We start from the raw sequence: 19,475 nt of genomic DNA, 5'->3' as shown, positions 1-19,475 counted from the left end.
TCTTAGAATCACTGATTTCAAGTAGGACCTAAAGGTTATTCAGTTATATATGAATACATGGAGATTCAGAGGAAGTGATTTGCAAAGGATTTGGTTGGCATCCTGATGACCCTTCTCATTTTTCTTTTAACTGACCCCAAAAGGTTAAAAGCTTGCTCAAACTCACACAAGTTAATGACAGAGTTGGGATTTGAGACAATAACAATGATAGCTCACATTTCTATAATGCTTTAACATTTGGAAAGCTCTATTTTATCTGATTTGATTCCTTCACCTATGAAGTAAAGGTACTATTATTATTTCCATTTTATGGATGAGGACACTGGGACTCAGAAAGATTCAGTGATTGCCCAGGGCGGCATAGTTAGTAAGCATCTAAGATAGGATTTGAACATGTCATTCTGACCCCAGCTTCAGCATTCTATCTACAGTATCATGATCCCTCAGACAATCTACCTTTAACCTAGTACTCCAAGATCAATTATATTTTTCTATGTTATCCTCACTGATTATAACATCAGAAATGACCATAAAGATGACTGAAAAGATTAATGCAGAACCAATGATCCTCTTCACTCCATTGACTTGGGAATATTGTTCTGTGGCTTTTGGCCCACAGGGCTTGTGCCTCTCAATGAGTACTAATGTTTTTGCTTTAAAATGGACTGTTTTGTCCATGCCTTCTTTATAGTAGACTGCTTTGTTTCCCAGGCTTTAGTTCATAACTTGGATCTGGGTTCCAAGAAAGCCTGAAAATGTTTCTTTTTAATTGCTTTGCCTGAAATCACTCCTGTTCAACTCATCCTGATGTAGTGTCAGGCATTCATTTCCTTTTCCCCCTTCAATACTATTAAACTGATTCTATCTAAGATATTGTGTCAGTGACCTTGTCCCACTACTCATCATTCTGTGGGATCTGTGGATGGCACTGATGAAGCTGCTTACGAAGATGTATACCAAAGGAAACGGCAAGATGGCAGAGAGAGAGGGAGTAAAACATAGTTTCCTTTGCCCAACTGTTCCATAAAATATCATTAGATTGAATATTGTAACAGAAATTAAAGAAGAAAGTACAATAGGTGAATTTTTCCAGCTCAGGTTGGTACAGAGAGACATCTATAAACCTTTAGGCATTGAGGAGAGCTCACAGCAAAGGAAGCCTTCACAGAATGTGACCTGAAGTTGCTTTGTTCTGACTTGGGACCAGATCTCAAGATATGCAATGAAATTGGAGCAAAAGCTGTGTACTCAGAGCAGGGACTTCAGACCTGGGACAGATCAATAACTATGTTGCTTAGCTGTATATTTGCCTGACACAGGGTCTGAGAATCTTCCAGTGTAAGGCTAGGAGTCAGATGTATACTGGGGGCAGGAAACATGGATCAGGGTAAGCCTGTACGTCTATTGCTCTGGCCCCCCATTGCCTTCCAATGTGCTGACAGATTCTAGACCAGAATATTTCTACTATATCTCTGATCATGGGCAAGGCTGTATCTATGTCATACCTACTATCTGACCTACAGTCAGCAGTCTACAAAGCTGAGACCTGGAGTTCAGTGATCAGATTATACCCTAGATCAGGTCTTTTAGGCTCATGTAAGTTTATAGCTTACTATCTAGAGCTACTTCTGAAATTGGTGAAAGAATACAACTTTGAATACATGGAGGGAATAATGACAGGACCCCAGATAATAAAGAATGGGACCCAATTAGGCTCTATCATTCTGTCCAAAAGTTCATTGATCCTGGCCTTGATACAAAGATCAAATTCTGTTAGCAAGGTTGGAAAAATAAGTAAGCAAAAGAATACATTGATGATATGAAATATTATGGCTAACCAAGACTCAAACCCAGAAGAGAATAGTTCCACAATATCCATAAGCAGAGATTCAAATAAAACACAGTTTGGTCAAAAGATCAAGTAAATTTATGGAAGAAAAAAATTTAAGAAAAGAGTTCCAGAGACTTTTAAGAAAAATGAATAAATTATTCATGAAGTTCAAATTTTTATCCAAGCAGTAACTCTGTTAGACAACCAGAAATATTGGAATAATGAAAAGAATGGAAAAAAGTAGAATTTAATATAAACACTTAAAATATAATCTATCTCCTATAAAAAAAGACTCACCTGAGAACAAGTCAAAGAAATAGAATCTAAGAAAGCTCTCCCTCTCCCCAAAATCCTAGATCATACATTTTAAGAAATTATGAATATGTTTTCCAGCTGTGCTCAACCTGTGACAAATTGGCAGCAGGTCCCTTGGGGCCCATTCATGTGACCTGCTTAGCATTTGTTGCTATGCTCATTGCTGGTATAGATTGCATTGTATTCATGAATGGTTACTGAATTCTGTTAAATGGCTCTTGATGATTTTTATTGAGTTTTGCAGCTGACCCAGAAGAACTAAAAGGTTGAACACTCCTGACCTAGACCATTAGAATCACATGGGAAAAGTAAAAATAGAAAGAATCCAGGGATCACTTTTTGAAACAAATGAAAATCCCAAATGAAAATTCTCAGGAAATTATAGCCAAAATTCAGAGTTCCTATGTCAAACAAAAAAAAATATTTATAGTAGACAGAAAAAAAGTTCAAGTAAGTAGTCACCACCAAACTGCCACAGTCAGGATCATACAAGACTTGACAGTTAATAGTTTGAGGAGAGGAAAGCTTGGAATATGATATTCCAAAAAGCAAAAAGTAAACACAAACAAGAATAATTTTACCCAGAAAAATCAAGTAATCCCAGGAAATTTCTAAGCATTCATTGAAAAGGCCAGAACAAAGTGCAAATTTTGAAATATAAACTCAGGAATCATGAGAAACATAATAAAGAAAATACCATAACTCTAATCTCAATCAAAGGTCATAGAAAGATTTGAATAAAATAAAGGGATTTTGAAAGAGGGAAGGGAAAAATTAATTGAATAGGGAAGGAGGAAAAAAGAGGTAGAAATTAATTCATATCATAAATATAAGCAGTAGGAAAACTCTTGTTTTTCCTTTGTTTTCAGGAACAATGACATTATGGGTAATATGTTACTTGTGAATTGAAATGAGACAGAGTTACACAGTCATCAACCTCATTCTCCTTGACTCTTTAAAGTCCTTTAAAGACAACTAGTGATGATTCAGAATGCAGTGGATGACAATAGTATTTTGATGCCTCACTAATCTGTAATCACTTGACAGTGCCTGCTTTAGCTGCCTTCATGGACATTGGAAAAAGTTCTTCTCATCTGCCTATTCCCTTGAGAATAGTCTTTACATGCTTGGGGTAGATACCTAAATTGCCTACCAACTTTAGACCTATTAGTTTAACCTGTCTGTCGAGATGGTTTACTAGAGTGCAATCAGTAGGCATTCTATAGCTTAATATAATAGGAAGACTATGCAAATATTAGGGGAAAGATAGGGGCAGCAGGTGTCACTGGAACCTCACTTCCATCTAAACTAGACAAAGAAGAAAAGAATACAAACACACATATACAAAAAGAGTTTGCAAACCATGAAAGAAGGACTATCAAATTATGATAAAATAAGTAAGCCAGAGTAAGATAAAGAATACCGTAGAGCAATATTCTTTATAAATATTGATGGAAGCATTTTAAATAAAACATTAGCAAAAGGTCTTATTATTAATATGGCCCATTATGTTTATAGCTCTCCTAATAAACAAAAAATAGAAATCATATGATTTTATTGATTATTACAGGAAAATCTTTTGACAAAATATAACATCCATTTCTCTGTTAAAACATTAAAAATTATAGGATTAAATGGAGTTTTCTTTGAGGTAAATCAAGAGTCAGTATTATATAAATTGGCTATAATTCGAGGTCTTTCTATTAAGATTGGAGCAAAACAAGATTATCCATTATTATCACTAGTATTTAAAAGTGATAGGCATGGAGTGATAGAAATGAACATTTAATTACATTCTTTCCAAATAACTCTCTATTGCAATAAGACAAAAAAAAAAAAGAAATTCAGCAAATAAGCATAGGCAAAAAAAAGAAACAAATTACTTTTTTTTGTAGATGATATGATGACCTACTTCAAGAACTCTAGAGAGTTTCAAATTAATTGAAAAGTAGCTTCCACAAAATAGCAGATATAAAAATAAACCTATACAAATGAACAACCTTTCTGTATATTACCAACAGAATCCATACAGAAGAGATAGAATGAGAAACTTCATTTAAAATAATTATAAAGTTTATACCATACTTGGAAGCCATTCTACCAAGATGCATTCAAGAATTCTGTGAATAGAATTACATAGTACTCTTTGAAGAAATAAATATGGGCCTGAATAATTGGAAAGACATTAATTGGTCATGGCTGGACCATGCCAACATAATAAAAACTATAATATTACTTAAATTAATTTACTTATAGAGTACCATATAAATCAAACAACCAATATATTTTAATATTGAGTAAGGAAAATAATAAAATTCCACTAAAGGAATAAAAGATCAACAATCTCAGAGGAAATAAATGAAAAAATAGAATGGAAGGAAGCCTAGCAGCACCATGTTTCAAATATTCTACATTAAAACTCTTTGGTACTTGTTAGAGAATAGAGAAGTTGATCTATAGAACAGATCAGGATATATTATAAAGAAGAAAATGAAAATTGTAGCACAGCATTTGATAAATTCAAAGACCTCAAATATTAGGCAGTTGCTGAGAAAATTGGAAAGCAATTTGGAAGAAATTAAGTTTAGACTAACACCTCAATCCATATACCAAGATAAGTTCCAAATAGATATATAATGTACATAGAGCAGCTCATACATAAAAAATTAGAGGAACAAGGAAGGGCATGTTTTTTAAGAACCTTGACTAATGAAAGAAGTAATGATGAAACAAAGGAATGAGAGGTTCACAGAAGATAAAGTGGATGGTTTTTATTATATTTAAAATAGCACATGCAAAATTAATACTGTTAAAATTATAAGGAATATCATTACCTGGGACAAAATTTGCGTAGCAAATTATTTTAATAAGAATTTTATATTCAAGATATATGAAGAACTGATTCAAATATATAAGAACAAGAGTAATTCCCCCAAAGATAAATGATTTAAAATATGAACAGGTGTTTCTTAAGGACAGATATCTAAACTAACATCAGATATAGTAAAAAATGCCCTAAAATGCTAATAACTAGAGATATGCAAATTAAAACAACTCTAAGGCCCCACCTCAGAGCCATTATTAGTCTTTCAGAAGTGAAAAAATAGAAAATGACAATTATTTGGAAAGTTGTAGGAAAATAGGCATATGAATATTGGTGTAATAAAGTGATCCAGTCATTTTAAAAAGTATTTTTTTTTGGCATGACAAATGGGGTTAAGTGACTTGTCCAAGGTCACACACACCTAAGTAATTATTAAGTGTCTGAGGTGAGATTTGAACTCAGGTCCTCCTGATTCCAGGGCCAGTGCCGTATCCACTGTGCAGCCTAGCTGCCCTTCCAGTCATTTTAGAAAACAATTTGGAATGATACTCCAAATGTCACAAAGCAATATATATCCTTTGGCTCAGCACTGTCTTTATTCCAAATGCATCTAAGAAAAAGAAAAGGAACCCATATGTACAAAAATATTTATAATAACTCTTTTATAATAGGAAATAATTGGTAATGGCTGGACCATGCCAACATAATAAAAACTGTAATATTACTTAAATTAATTTACTTATAGAGTGCCACGTAAATCAAACAACCAATATATTTCAATATTGAGTAAGGAAAATAATAAAATTCCACTAAAGGAATAAAAGATCAACAATCTCAGAGGAAATAATGAAAAAATAGAATGAAAGGAAGCCTAGCAGTGCCATGTTTGAAATATTCTACAAAGAAACTAAATACCATTCATTGGGAAATGGTTGAACTGATTATGATGAATGCTATGGAATGATCTTATACATTAAGAAATAATGAAAGGGAGAATTTTAGAGAAACTTGAGAAATCTTGTATGTACTGATGCAGAATAAAGTGTACAAAACCTGAAGGGAAGTTTATAAAATAATGACAAAATTGTAAAGAAAAATAACTAAGAAAATGTTAACAACTATATCACCAATTCTAAATCCACAGAACCAGACCATCCACTAGCTAATGCTGAGGTGCTAAGTTCAAGGTACAGAATAAATAAATAAAGTTGCTTCCATGGTTGCTATTCCTTAAAGGGACAAGTACTGCCCCACACTTCCACTAAACCCTACTTGGTCCTTCCCAACAAATATTTGGTCCAAAAAAGTAGTGTGTGTATATATACTACTTTTGGGTGAGTATACACATTCATTCAAAAAAAGCATTGATTGTAGAAGTTATACAGGAAGAATTTACCAGAAGATGGAGAGAATGAATGAGCTTTTTATCCCATTGACTCACACACCAAGAGAAAAGGTCCTTTTACCCAAGGGGATAGTCTCTAAAATTTCTATGGAGAAAAACTGGAAAATTAGGGACATATTGAGGAGCCTTCTTAGTCTCCATGTTTGTTGCTTCCAAATGTATTCTCTTTCCCTGGAGTTAGTCCCTAAGAGTGTCTGAAAGTACAAACTACTCTCTCAAAGAAGAAAATGCCTTTTCTCTTCAAATCCCTTGCACTAACTCAAACATAAAGGCAAATCAGCAATTTATCAACATTTTCTCCACCAATTAGAAGTCTCCTTCTGCCATACAGCAGCATACAGAATACCTTAGGTTTGTTTGGAAACAAAGTGCATTGGCAAAGTCTATCTCTTCTTGCCTTTATCTCCTCCCCCTTTTAACTTTACTCCCTTTTCATCTCTCAGGTTCCAAGTGCTCTCATATGACTTTCCTTCTCACTTTGTAGTTAAGGCCCTACATTCTAAGCCTATTCTGTCCCCTTCTCCTATCAAACTTTTCTGTTACTGTCCCAGTCTCTCAGAATCATGCTATAGGACTGATGAATTAATTCATACAAAATCATTAGTGATTATACTTACACCACTCCCAAGAATAGTTTGCTTTCAAACAGAAGCCACTTGTAAGCAATTCCTTAGCCTGAAGTTAATTGATGCCAAATAGGAGATGGGAGATTTGGGGCAGAGGTCCCTTCCACTATTAATACTCACATGATATCAGGTAGGTGGCCACCTATGCATGTCACCAGGTATTCCACCTAACTCTCTTTGCATCATCAGTAAACTAGTTTAATGTTCAACATTTAACATATTCTTCCCCAATTGCTTGACTTCAAGGTACAACCAAAGGCTCATCAAGGTGACATCCTTAGAGGTGATATTTCCCTTTCATACTGGAGTCAACTACAGTGATAAGTTTTATCCTTATACCTGAATTGTACTTGATTCATGCAGAGAGAAACAGTTGAAAGCCACAACCACTGTCAGCTTTGACATTAGTGTTACAATGGTCTCTTTTTCCCCCTGTCTTCTCTTTGATGACAGGCTTAGCTGAGGTGGGGAGTGAGAGCTTCACAGGAGTTCTACCTGTTGAACTGTACAGGTGAGAGTTTGGAGATCAGGTACAGCTGTTTGAAAGATGAGCCTTCGTACAGAATGACAGATGCTTTCATCCACCTTTCTGCCGTGGTTGTGACTATGCCAAGAGTTGTGATTGAGGCTTTAAGAATGTGTAAGGCTTAAATATCAAAATGCCATTACTCCTGAGCTTGTGTTAGTTGGAGCTACTGACTGCCTTTGATATTTTAAAACCAATCTAGGCAGCTCAGATACTCCCTGCTGGGAATCCTCTGTTGTCATGGCTGATTTTCTCAGGTTAAGTTGACTGAAGAAGTCTAACTTCACAGACCTGAACTTGTTCCTTAGCAGGGAGAGATATATTGCTATACTTTTGGAAGCACTGAACACCTAGATAACAATTTGACTGCTAGTAAAAGTTTAATTATATTTTGAGCTTGCCCCTAAAATGTAATTATCTGTCTTTTAGAAGGCAAGTATTATGATGGGTCAGAGTGGTTTTTACTACTTTTCCATTTCCATATCTTCTACTACATTTCCACATGTTGAAAAAACCAGTACTAAGAATGATTTCATTAACTATTTTCCTGAAATCTTGAGGAAACACAATTTCCTAATTTCATTTTTTAATGAGGGTGTTTGCCCATTTCTTATGAAAAGATTGGATGAGTCTTTCTAAAATTGAGAGAAATTCTCAGGAAAATTTTGAATCAATTGAAAATAGACCGATATGCACATACACTTGCAGGGTTGTTACAAGAATCAAATGAGATAATATCTGTAAAGTGCTCTCAATGTCTTACATGTAGTAGGCATTTACTATAGAAATGCTCATTCCTTCCTTTCTTCCTTTAATTCCTTTAGGACCTGACTTCGTTATGATCTTGTCAGTATCACTCTCTTGCTTTAATTTTTTTCATATGTAAAATGAAAAGGCTGAACTAATAAATTTCTAAAATCCCTTTGGGCTTTAATATATTGTGGTTCTATGAATAACATTTCACTGATTTATATGCATATGTCTTTCTTTTCAATTAGATTGAAAGTTCTTGGAGTGCCAGCACCGAGTTTTATGTTTCTTTTGTATCTCTTAGAATGCTCATTGACCACTTAAAAAATACTTGGATAAATGTATGAATAAGTTAATAAATTCTCAGTCATCAGGGGATTGAAATTGGATAATTGGGTATATTTTTATGCACAAAACTCTTCAAAGCTTATCATTATTATTATTATTATTATTATTATTATGTTATTCTTGTGATCATGCTTCATGTAGTTCAGATAAAAATGATCATGGAACCAGTGTTATTCTACTATTCTTTGCATTTGAAGTTCTAGGAACTGTTGCAAAATGAGATGAAATAACTTCTTTTTACAGATGGATAAAATTATTGGGATGTAAGTTTATCTTAAGTAAGTTCACTGAAAGCATCTTTGGTAGAACTCCAGGAGCTTATAGGATGATGAAGATGATATGTACCTTGTCTTGTTCCCAAATGATTTTGATTTCTTTCAGGATTCTTTATTTTAAAGGCTTTAGGTTTGTGTTGAGAGATTGTGGCTATTTGATATTGCTACAATCAATCTATGCAAAGTAGATAATTGTTTGGTCTGTGATAATGCTTTTATTCCAGAACAATTTATTTTTTGAGTTCACAGGAATATTTTGATGTCTGTATTTCTAGTGGGTCATATCCTGAAAGACAAGGAGCTTCTGATGAGTAAATCTGGCTACCAGGTCATATTTTATTAGTTATTCAGTTGGTGCTATATTTTTTAAACTCAAATGATGATATACAATTTCTATTCTTTCTTTATATAATCTGCATATATTACTTAGTCTAGGCTCTTTAAGGGATACCTTTTCATTTAATGTCAGCTAGTCAGAACTTGGTTTTGAATTGACATCATAAACTTCTTTATTTTCATGCTTTTGCCATTTGTTTAGCACTTCTATATTAATATGACTACATTCTTGTGGATGTTACCTGTGGAGGGCCTTTTAATTACACTTTTGGATCTTATTCATTTCATAAGCTCCAATTAGAGGTAAATCATTTTCAACTACAATTGATAAACTGGTGGATAACTGTTGCTAGCCTTTACTACTGTATTGTCAAGTGTTATCTGTTTTGTCCCAAAATTGTTCTGTCAGTTTCTGACCAGTTTAATCCTATGCTTAGAGAAAAACTATCGATTTTCTTCTTCATTTTCGGTAAGGAAGTATTAAGAACTATAGTTATAGCTATAGGTAACTTAGGTTGATTGCTTCTATAATTTGTTAATATTGTATGAATTTTTATTAGGATGCTTTCCAAACCCTTTTGACCTATTATATAATTGCAAAAGTATACATTAAGATGGGCATCACAGGATGCTAAGTGTTTTAAAGGCATTCTTTCCACTGACTGGAATTGTGTTTAATGTATGTGGGTTTATGTATGTGTGCATATGTAAACATACACATAGCTTTGTCTTTGATAGCTTTATTCACAGTCTTTTTTTGCCTGAAGGATAGTAAGATGTTTGTAAGTATTGTCTTTTTCCCTTGGCTCAAATTTATTTCCAGATTATAACTAAGATTTCAGTCTTTATCTTTTCTTGATATACATTAAGGATTTTGCATTTATTGAATCCAACTAACTTTCTGATAACACTTGAAATTAGATTCCATGAAATTAAAGATCTGGTTCATGTGTTTTTCAGTGGAGCCATCTAGCTTAATGTCATCCATGTACATCAATATTTTAGTTTAACCAACTCTTTAAATTGGAAGTTTTTCTAAGTTTTGTTTAGGGGAGATAATAATAGGTTCAAAGCTAAACAGAACCATAATGTATTTAATCCATTTCCCTGAAAAAGTGCCATATTTTATATGAAATCTTCTTGATATTATTATATTGGTAACATATTTTAAATAGTATACTATTTTCCATGTGGACATCAGATTCCAATATTATTGCTATATTTAGGTATATCTTTTTAATTGTCATACATGAACAAATCATAAGTATGAAACTGAGTTAAGTGCTTTGTGATGATCAGTAATGGATGAGGAAGTATTATGATGCTTTCAGGTGTCTTGTTCAATAATTACCAAATAGATAAATTGATTTTTATACCATTGGGACTTTTTGGCCCATCCTTTCCCTTCTTAGTCAATATGTAGTTTTTCTGTGTGAGTACATACATGTGTTATATTTACATGTCCATATATACATATATTTGTGTATATGTGACTGTATGGAGTGTTCAAGGAGGACTTAGTGCCTCAGGGAGGGATTGCTGAGTCCTTTTCAGGTCTTCTCATTTACCTTTGATGTCCACTAGCCACTCATCTCTTAGGTGTGCCTCAAAGAAGCTATACCATGCATGTCAAGAACATAGCAAAACTTCCTCAGCAGATAGGCTGCCTCAAACTTGCAGGTGAATTAGGGGCTATCTACCCCAAGTATATGAAGACTTCTCCTGGCAGAGTGGACAGATGAGGACAATTTGTTTCAATACCAGAGCTTGGTCAAATATTGAAGATACCAAGGTCATATTCTGAAACTTGGGCTACCACCAGACAACTTTGTGCAACTATGTCTCAGTTAAATCCAATTTACATGAGTCAATACATCATGATATGATATCATTGGTCTTCTTTGTAAATGAATGTATACATGCATTTATGTATATATGCACATATTTGTGTATATGTATGTATATGGGCATATGTGTGTAATATGTCATAAATACTTAGTATAAAGTACATAAATATTCAATTGACCTGTATTTAGAAAGAACCCTGGTGTGATGCCTATTGTGAAGAAACATCAACTCAGGCTTATGTGAGAGAAAACTGGTAAAGAACTTTGCTCTTAATTTATAGACCACTGTGAAATATTTCTGTGAAATCATTGTGAACCTTATCTGGTCCCTGATCCTTTCTAGTTGTTCGGAGGGTCATAGTTTTAGTCATCTCCTTTCATGTTGCTCTTGTGAAGTTTGTTTTAATGCTACACAAGCTTTCTGTTTCTCATTTAATCTAACTTGCCTTTCCATCCTGTTGGGGAATCTTGCAACCATAAAGATAACTAAAACTTTCCATATCCTCCTGATTTATGAATTTTTCTTCTCCTCCATTTTCTTTACTTCTTTTACCTCCATGTTACATTTTTAGCTTCTGTTTAATTATTTTTTTATTGTTTGCACATTTTCACATCTTGTGTTGCACAATCTTTTGAGTTTTACTTTTAATTTCTGATTAAAAGGATCCAAAATTTGGAATATATTTTTCTTTTCTGGATTCTTTCTCACTTTCTTTTTTTACTTTTAAGTGGTCAATATGCTGTCCCAAGTTATTTATTGCTTACATCAACTAGATATTATTTTTTTAAATCCCATTGCAAGGCAATGGGATAAAGTAGCTTGCCCAAGGCCACACAGCTAGGTAATTATTATGTGTCTGATGTTGGATCTGAACTCAGGGACTCCTGACTCCAGGGTTGGTGCTCTATCCACTGTACCACCTAGCTGCCTCTTCAACCAGATTTTTATATAATCTTCCATTTCCTTTTTACAAATCTCTAATAGTTCTCCCAAGTCACGTCTTCCATGTTGGTGTTCAATGCCTATCTTAGTATTTTTGTTGGTCAGTCATTTCAGTCATGTCTTTCTGGACTGTTTGAAGTTTCCATGGCAAAGATCCTGAAGTGGTTTGCCATTTCCTTCTCCAGCTCATTTTTCAGATGAAGAAACCAAGACAAACAGGATTAAGTGACAGCAAAGTATTGACAATTTGATCTCTAGTTCCTCTGCCTCTTTGAAAACCAGTCTACTCCTCTAGTGATTCTAGGTTCACTTAGTGAAGTAGTTTGCAGAATCTTAAGTGCAACTTTGCTGCATTGTGAAATAAGCATAATTGATAATTCAAATGTTCTTTGGCATTGCCTTTAATTCTTCTTCACCTTTCACTTTCCTTCTCTCAACTGTAAAGCTTCATCAGACAACCATTTTACTTTCTTGAGCTTCTTTTTCCTTTGGGTTGCTTTTTGTTGCTGCCTCCTGTAAAATATTGAAAGCCTCTGTCTGTTATTCTTCAGACACTCTCACCATATTTAATCCCTTAAATCTATTCATTACTTCCACTTCATATTCATAAGGGATATTATTTAGGTTAAGCTTATATGTTGTGATGATTTCCTTATTTTCTTCAATTTGTCTGAATTTTGTAACAAGAAAGTCATGATTTGAGATACATTAGAAGTTTTATTTTAACTGCCTGTATAGAACTTTTCCAACTTTGTATCAAAGTATATACTCAGTCTGATTTTGATATTGATCATCTGGTGATAGAAATGAAGAGTCATCTTTTGCGTTGTTGAAAAATGGCTGAGTTATTTTGATAAAACTCCATTAGTCTCTCTGGTCAGCTTCATTATGCGTTCCAAGGTCAAACTTGCCTATTATTCTAATTATCTATTAATTTCCCACCTTAGCATTCCAAAGCCCTGTGAATACTGTGATATTTTTTTTTGGTCATTCAGGAGATGTTAGAGATCAATGTTTAGGAGATATTATAGGTCTTCATAGAAACTTCTTCAGCATCAGTGGTTGAAGTGGCCTTCCGATATTGAACTATAATGTTGAATGGTTTGCCTTGGATTCAAATAGACATCATTCTGTCATTTTTAAGATTATACCCCAGTAGTTTTTTTTCACCCTTTTATTGACTATACAGAGGTACTTCATTTCTTCTAAGGAATTCTTACCCACAGTAGTATATGTAGTGATCACCTGACTTAAATTCACCCATTCCTGTCTATTTAAGTTCACTGACACCCATGATGTTGATGTTTGATCTTTCCATTTCCTTTATAACCACATCAAATTTAAATTGTCTTTCATAGATCTTACATTCAAGGTTCCTATGCAATATTGTATTTTACAGCATTAGACTTTCCTTTCATTACTAGACATATCTGCAACTGAGCTTCCTTTTGGTTCTGATCCATTCACTTCATTAGTACTGGAACTACTTGTAATTGTTCTCTGCTCTACCCCAGTAGAATGTTGGACATGTTTGGACTTTAGGGCCTCAACTTCTGGTGTCATATATTTTATCATTTAAATAGTGTACATGGGGTTTTCTTGGGAAAGATACTGGAGTGATTTGTTATTTACTCCTCCAGGGTATCACTTTTTATCAAAACTCTTCACTATGACCTGTTAATCTTAGATAAACCTAAGATGGCATAGCTCATAGTTTCAATGAACCATGGAGGGCCTTCTGCCATGACAAGGTAGTAATCCAAGAGGGGATAGTTGACATTACTTCTTTTTAAACTTACAGTTCTTCTTAATAGTTTTATTAAATGCAACTACTCTTATTTTAATAATAGTTCAAATTTATTAGAATATATTAAAATACTCTAATTATTATGATATTTCTAATTGCCTGGTCTACTGGAAAGACTATTATACTCAGAATCAAGAAACCTGATTCTTCGTAGCTCTGATATAAATTATTTGTATGACTTAGGGCAAGCCAGTTAACTTCTCTGGGCCTTAGTTCCCCTTCCATAAAATGGACATGAAGATATCAGATGGATTGACCTTTCAGAAATTGTTGTGAGGATAAATGAGAAAATAATAAGATTAGTACCATGTAATATAGTACTTTGTTTATAATAGAGTCTTAGTAAGTATTTATTGAGAGGATAAATACTTAGGAAAGTAAAATTTTCCATAGAATTGAAAAATATAACTTTAGTAACTTTAGTGGTTACTATGTAATTATTGCCTGTCTAGCTTTTTTTTTTTTAAGTTTGCGGTTCACTTCTTTGGAGTGTCTTTTTTACTTAGATTTTTATCATCACTCTCTTATGAAGACATTTTGATTTCTGGTTCTTCCCTACTCCCCCTCCTTTCCTTCCCTCAAATGTAGGTGTAATTGGTTCTGTGATGATTAGTGTGTCTTTTGGGATTCTTTTCCTAATTCCAGAGTGAACTGATTTTATTCTGTCTTCCCATTAAAACATGCTCATTAGGCTTTGGAATTTCTCAGGGTTTGTTTTGAGTGACAAGCACTTTGTACTAACACACCTTTGTAATGGAGGCTTGTCTCTTCATAAAGAAGTATGGGCTGAACACCTATGAACAAATCTGCTTTCTGCCCCCTTACCTCGGCTTAACCAATCTCTCCTCAGCATCTATGTACTTTCCCTCTTCCAGAACATAGTTGCATGGTTAATTCCTCTAAGAAGTCTTCCCAGACTAATCCCACTTGGCTCTGGTTATTCCAGATATTCCCTTGGTATTTGCACACAACTGTAATGAACTGTGTTGTGTACATTCTTTTTCTTCAGTTCACTTCAACAAACATTTATTAGGTACTCACCATGGACTGGGTTCAGTTTTAGATTGTGAGCATGCTAACACCAAAATAAGAGTTCTTGCCTTCAAGGAGCTTCTGGCAGTGACACAACACATGCACATGAGCTCATTAAAATATATGCAAAACAATTTCAAGAGAGAGAAAGTAATGATTTGTCCCTGTCTATAATTTAATCTATCTTCCTTTTTAGTCTATTTGATTAGCAAATTCTAGAAGAATAAATGCTAGAACTACTACTTCACCTGTATTTCCTCCAAATCACATCTTTGGTGGGGACTACACTGATGTTTAGTGACCTACTTAACAAATTAGAATTAAGATTCCAAATTCTGACTTTATTATTTTGACTAAGGCACTTAACTTTGCTATAAACAAAATTGTGACAAAAATACATATGACTTTTGATTATTTATGTTAAAAATATTTTTAAAAAAATGAGAGGAAGAGCCTGAGTATCTTGAATAGCTCCCCTATGAAGGTCTATTGGCAAAGTGTGGATATAAACCATTCAGAATCATAAGGACAGGTTTAGATCTGTACCACTGATTATAATTTTCATGTAAATGAAATCATAGGAGTTGATCATAGTGTTGAAATATTAAAGAAGTAACAGTCATTAGTAAGTAGTTACTAGCATGTTGCAAAATTGATTGACTTGAGTTTCACCTCTCTTCCCCTGCCTCTTCCCTAATCCCATTTATGGGTAGAAGAGGCCTACAAGTAGTTTGGTTCCCAAATTGTTAGAGAAGTTTATCATTAGCCCCCAATTTTGGGGGCCTTTGCATTCCTTTGAACATTTCTTATTTCTCCTTCCCATAACCCTCTGTTGCTCATGCTATATATAGCTTTAGCATTTCAAAGTACTTTTTTTCCAAACATCCCTGTGAGATTGGCTATGCATGTATTATTTCTATTTTACAGGTGAGCAAACTATGGCCTGCCAGTGGTAGCATAGCAAGTGTCAGTTTGAGGTCTTGAATGAGTCAATTGTTTATTTTACTACATCCTAGAGACCTGTTAGAGTATGTCTAATCAAACGCCAAGGTGCTGGTATTTCGATTGGAAGTTACTTGTTCATATGATTATGGGCTTAGAGCAGGAAGAAACTTTTAAAGATCCCTGACTTCAACACTTTTATTTTACATATAAGGAAATTAAAATCCTGAGAGATGGAGTGACTTTTCTCTTCGAAGTAATGCTTCTTTCTTTTTTTAATAATTATTTTTATTTTCCAATTATATACAATAGTAGTTTCTACCAATTCATTTTTCCCCCAAGATTTTTTTTTAGTTTTTTTGCAAGGCAAATGGGGTTAAGTGGCTTGCCCAAGGCCACACAGCCAGGTAATTATTAAATGTCTGAGGCTGGATTTGAACTTAGGTGCTCCTGACTCCAGGGCCGGTGCTTTATCCACTGTGCCACCGAGCCACCCCAATGCTTCTTTCTTAAAAGAGATCTCTAATGACAGGATCAATCGCCAAAAAATAGAATTTTAGTTATTATGAGAAAGATATTGGTAGGGAAGGGACTTCCTGACATTCCTCAGTTTCAAGGATTCTCCCTTTATTGATTAATAAATTATCTTCCAAAGTTGTGGTGCCAGAAAAATTTATCACTCTGCAAGGTGATAGATAGCATGGTTGGTTCATCTTAGCTAGACTAGTCCTCAAAAATAGAATGAATGAAATGTTGAGAAGGCACCAGTATATAGTTAAAGGAATACTGACTTTAGAATTGAAAATATGGAAAATATTTAACAAATGCCTACTTTGACCTACAGGGCTCTATGCTAGGCATTGGGAGAGAGGTTGTTGGATCATAAGATCATACTGAATTGATTGTATTCACCACAGATTTTTGTTGTCCAGTCTCAACTGAGCTTTCATGGCAATAAGGTAATTTTTCTATTCCTTACTAGTCGATTCTTTATCCTTTTCACCACAGCAGTTGTTAAAATCCTAATGATAGTTGCCTCTTAAGGCATCCTCTTCTGCCTTCTTTGTTGAGGACTTCATTTAATACTTTATGAGAAATATTGATCTATTTTCTGCAAAGAACTCTTTTCTTTCCTTTTCCTTTTCTCACATCCCTCTGACTTGTTCCATCTCTTTCTTCACTCTAGTCTTTAATGAAGTGATAACCTTTTTACTTATCAATGCCAACCCCATTAATGAAATCTTGACATCATCTCCTTCTGTCTTTCCAAGAGATTGCCTTTATACTCATCTTCCTTCTTTCTCTATTCTTAAATTCTTATCTACTTGATCCTTCTCTAATACTTAAAAATGTCTTTTCCATACACAAAGCAAACTTATCCTATCATACTTGCTAGTTACCCTTCTAAATCACTGCCTCCTTTCTCTGCTAAATTCCTTGAAATACTTTTATTCCTTCTCTTCTCACTTACTCTTAATACTTTGCAATATCATTTCTGAATTCTTTATTTAATTGAAATTGTTCTTTTCAAAATTATCAATAATGATTTAATTGCCAAATTGGATGGTCTTTTCCCAATCCTCATTATTCTTCTCTGCAGCATTTTGGATTGCTGATGACCTTCTCCTTTATCCTTTTCCCTCTCTGAGTTTTTGTGACACTGCTCTCTCTTTGGTCTCTTCCTATTTATCCAACTGCTTCTCCATTTCCTTTGTTGGATATTCAACCTTGACCAACAGTGGGTATCTTCCAAGATTCTGTCCTGGGCCCTTTTTCCCCCTTTCCCCCCCTTCCTATTCACATTTTCTTGCTTCATCATCTGACTTCATCAACTCCACTGGGTTCAATTATTATCTCTAAGCAGGTGATTTTGAGATCTGTTATCCAGCAGAAGTTTAATGGCCATTTGTGGATGATATAAAGAGGCTTCTCAGGCAGGAATGGGTTGGATTATATGATATCTCTAGTCAGTTTAACCCCGGTTCAACATTTACCATCTAATTCTGAGGGTCTTTTGTCAAACTATTTCATTTATAGGTTTTGAGCTAGAGTCACTGAATGATCATGATCTTATATCCAAAGAAGGAAATTGAGTCCCAGACAGAAGAAGGACCTTGTAAGTAGAATTTGACCCCATCTCCTCTCATTCCAGAGTCTTTCAAAGTATATTAGAGTTCCTGTCCAAAGTGGATGTCTGTTGTCTGAAATCAAGACTAATTAGGTTTTGAGAAAACTGTTATCAGAAAGCTCGTTGCCAGGTGATTTTTTTCTTTTGGCTAAAGCAGTTAGAAAGGCAGTATGGTACAGTGGAAAAAAATCTATTTTTTGGCTGGTTTAGAGTGAATCACTTAGTCTCCATGAACCTTAGTTTTCTTACTTATAAATGCTGAAATAGGACCAAATCACCTCTGATCTGGTCATCTGGTCATTCCAAGGTCTAGATTTGTGATTCTGTGATGCCATAAACTCATTATGACCATCTTTTGATATGAAGAAAGATTGTGGTCTGAATTAGTGAAGTGAGTTACCACACAGGAGGTCTGGCTCCTTGGAAGCACTGGAGTGAAAGTCATGAGAAGAAGCAAATGATTCATCTGAACTCAAGATAAATGACATAGAATGCCTCCTGAAGCGCACTTTTTCCCCCTTTCAAAAGATTCATTTACAAATTATATTGGCAGACCACTCAAGAATAACTGCAAAAATGACAAAATATGAATAAGCTACTAAATTGAACAGAAAAAAATCCACAAGGGGAATCTGCCAGTAATCCAGTTATGACACCAGAGACAGTAAATGACTAAAACTTCTAAATGAACAGAGAAAAATTCTGTCATGTCAAATAGCTCAACTGAAATAGTCCAATATATACGCTTAATTAAAATAATGAAACCATCTGTCCAAAAGGGAACTTTAATTAGTTGTCTTATTTATTTTATGTGTCAAAGAGAAAAACCCGAAATGAGATCCTCCTCAGAAGATTTTAGAGATAGAGTGGTGATAGTTAATAGCCTGAATTTTTTAGTGACATTTAAGAAAGGGACTAAAAATTAGATTTGTGACATCAGAGATGTCACTGGAACTCCATATTGGATGGTGAAATCCTACAAGAGGACATTTTTGTAATGCTGGTATGAGGAGACAGGTCTAACACCTGCCTTTGAAGCCATGTTACATGAGACTGTAATGGTGTATAGTTCTTAGACTGAAGAGGATATTGCATTTAGAATCAGGGGATTCAGGCTCTGCTAGTTAATAGTTAACACTTATTAAGTACCTCCTGTATGCCAGACACTACAATAAAGACTTGGGGTACAAATAAGAAATTTAATGCTATTTACTCCCCAAATGATTTTACCTCTTTGGGCCTCAGTTTACTCATTTATCATATCTTAGGGTTGCTTCTCAAATCTCCCATGACATCCCCTTCTCCCACCTTCTCAGCTGAGGACCTCACTTCATACTTCACCAAAAAATTTGATCTGTTTTCTGCCAAGAACTCTTTCTTCTATCTTCATCTTATATCCCACTGATAGATTCTGTCACCATCTCTAATGAAGGCAGATTATCTTTAAGATTCTTTTTTAGTTCTAAATCCATGATACCATGATCATTTCACCTCTGTAATAACAAGCTATGACACAACAGATTCTTACTGTATTTACCTA

Source organism: Macrotis lagotis, chromosome 7 (assembly GCF_037893015.1).
Source record: "Macrotis lagotis isolate mMagLag1 chromosome 7, bilby.v1.9.chrom.fasta, whole genome shotgun sequence".
NCBI lineage: Eukaryota > Metazoa > Chordata > Mammalia > Peramelemorphia > Peramelidae > Macrotis > Macrotis lagotis.
The sequence above is the reverse complement of the archived record's forward strand: the minus strand, read 5'-3'. Positions refer to the sequence as shown.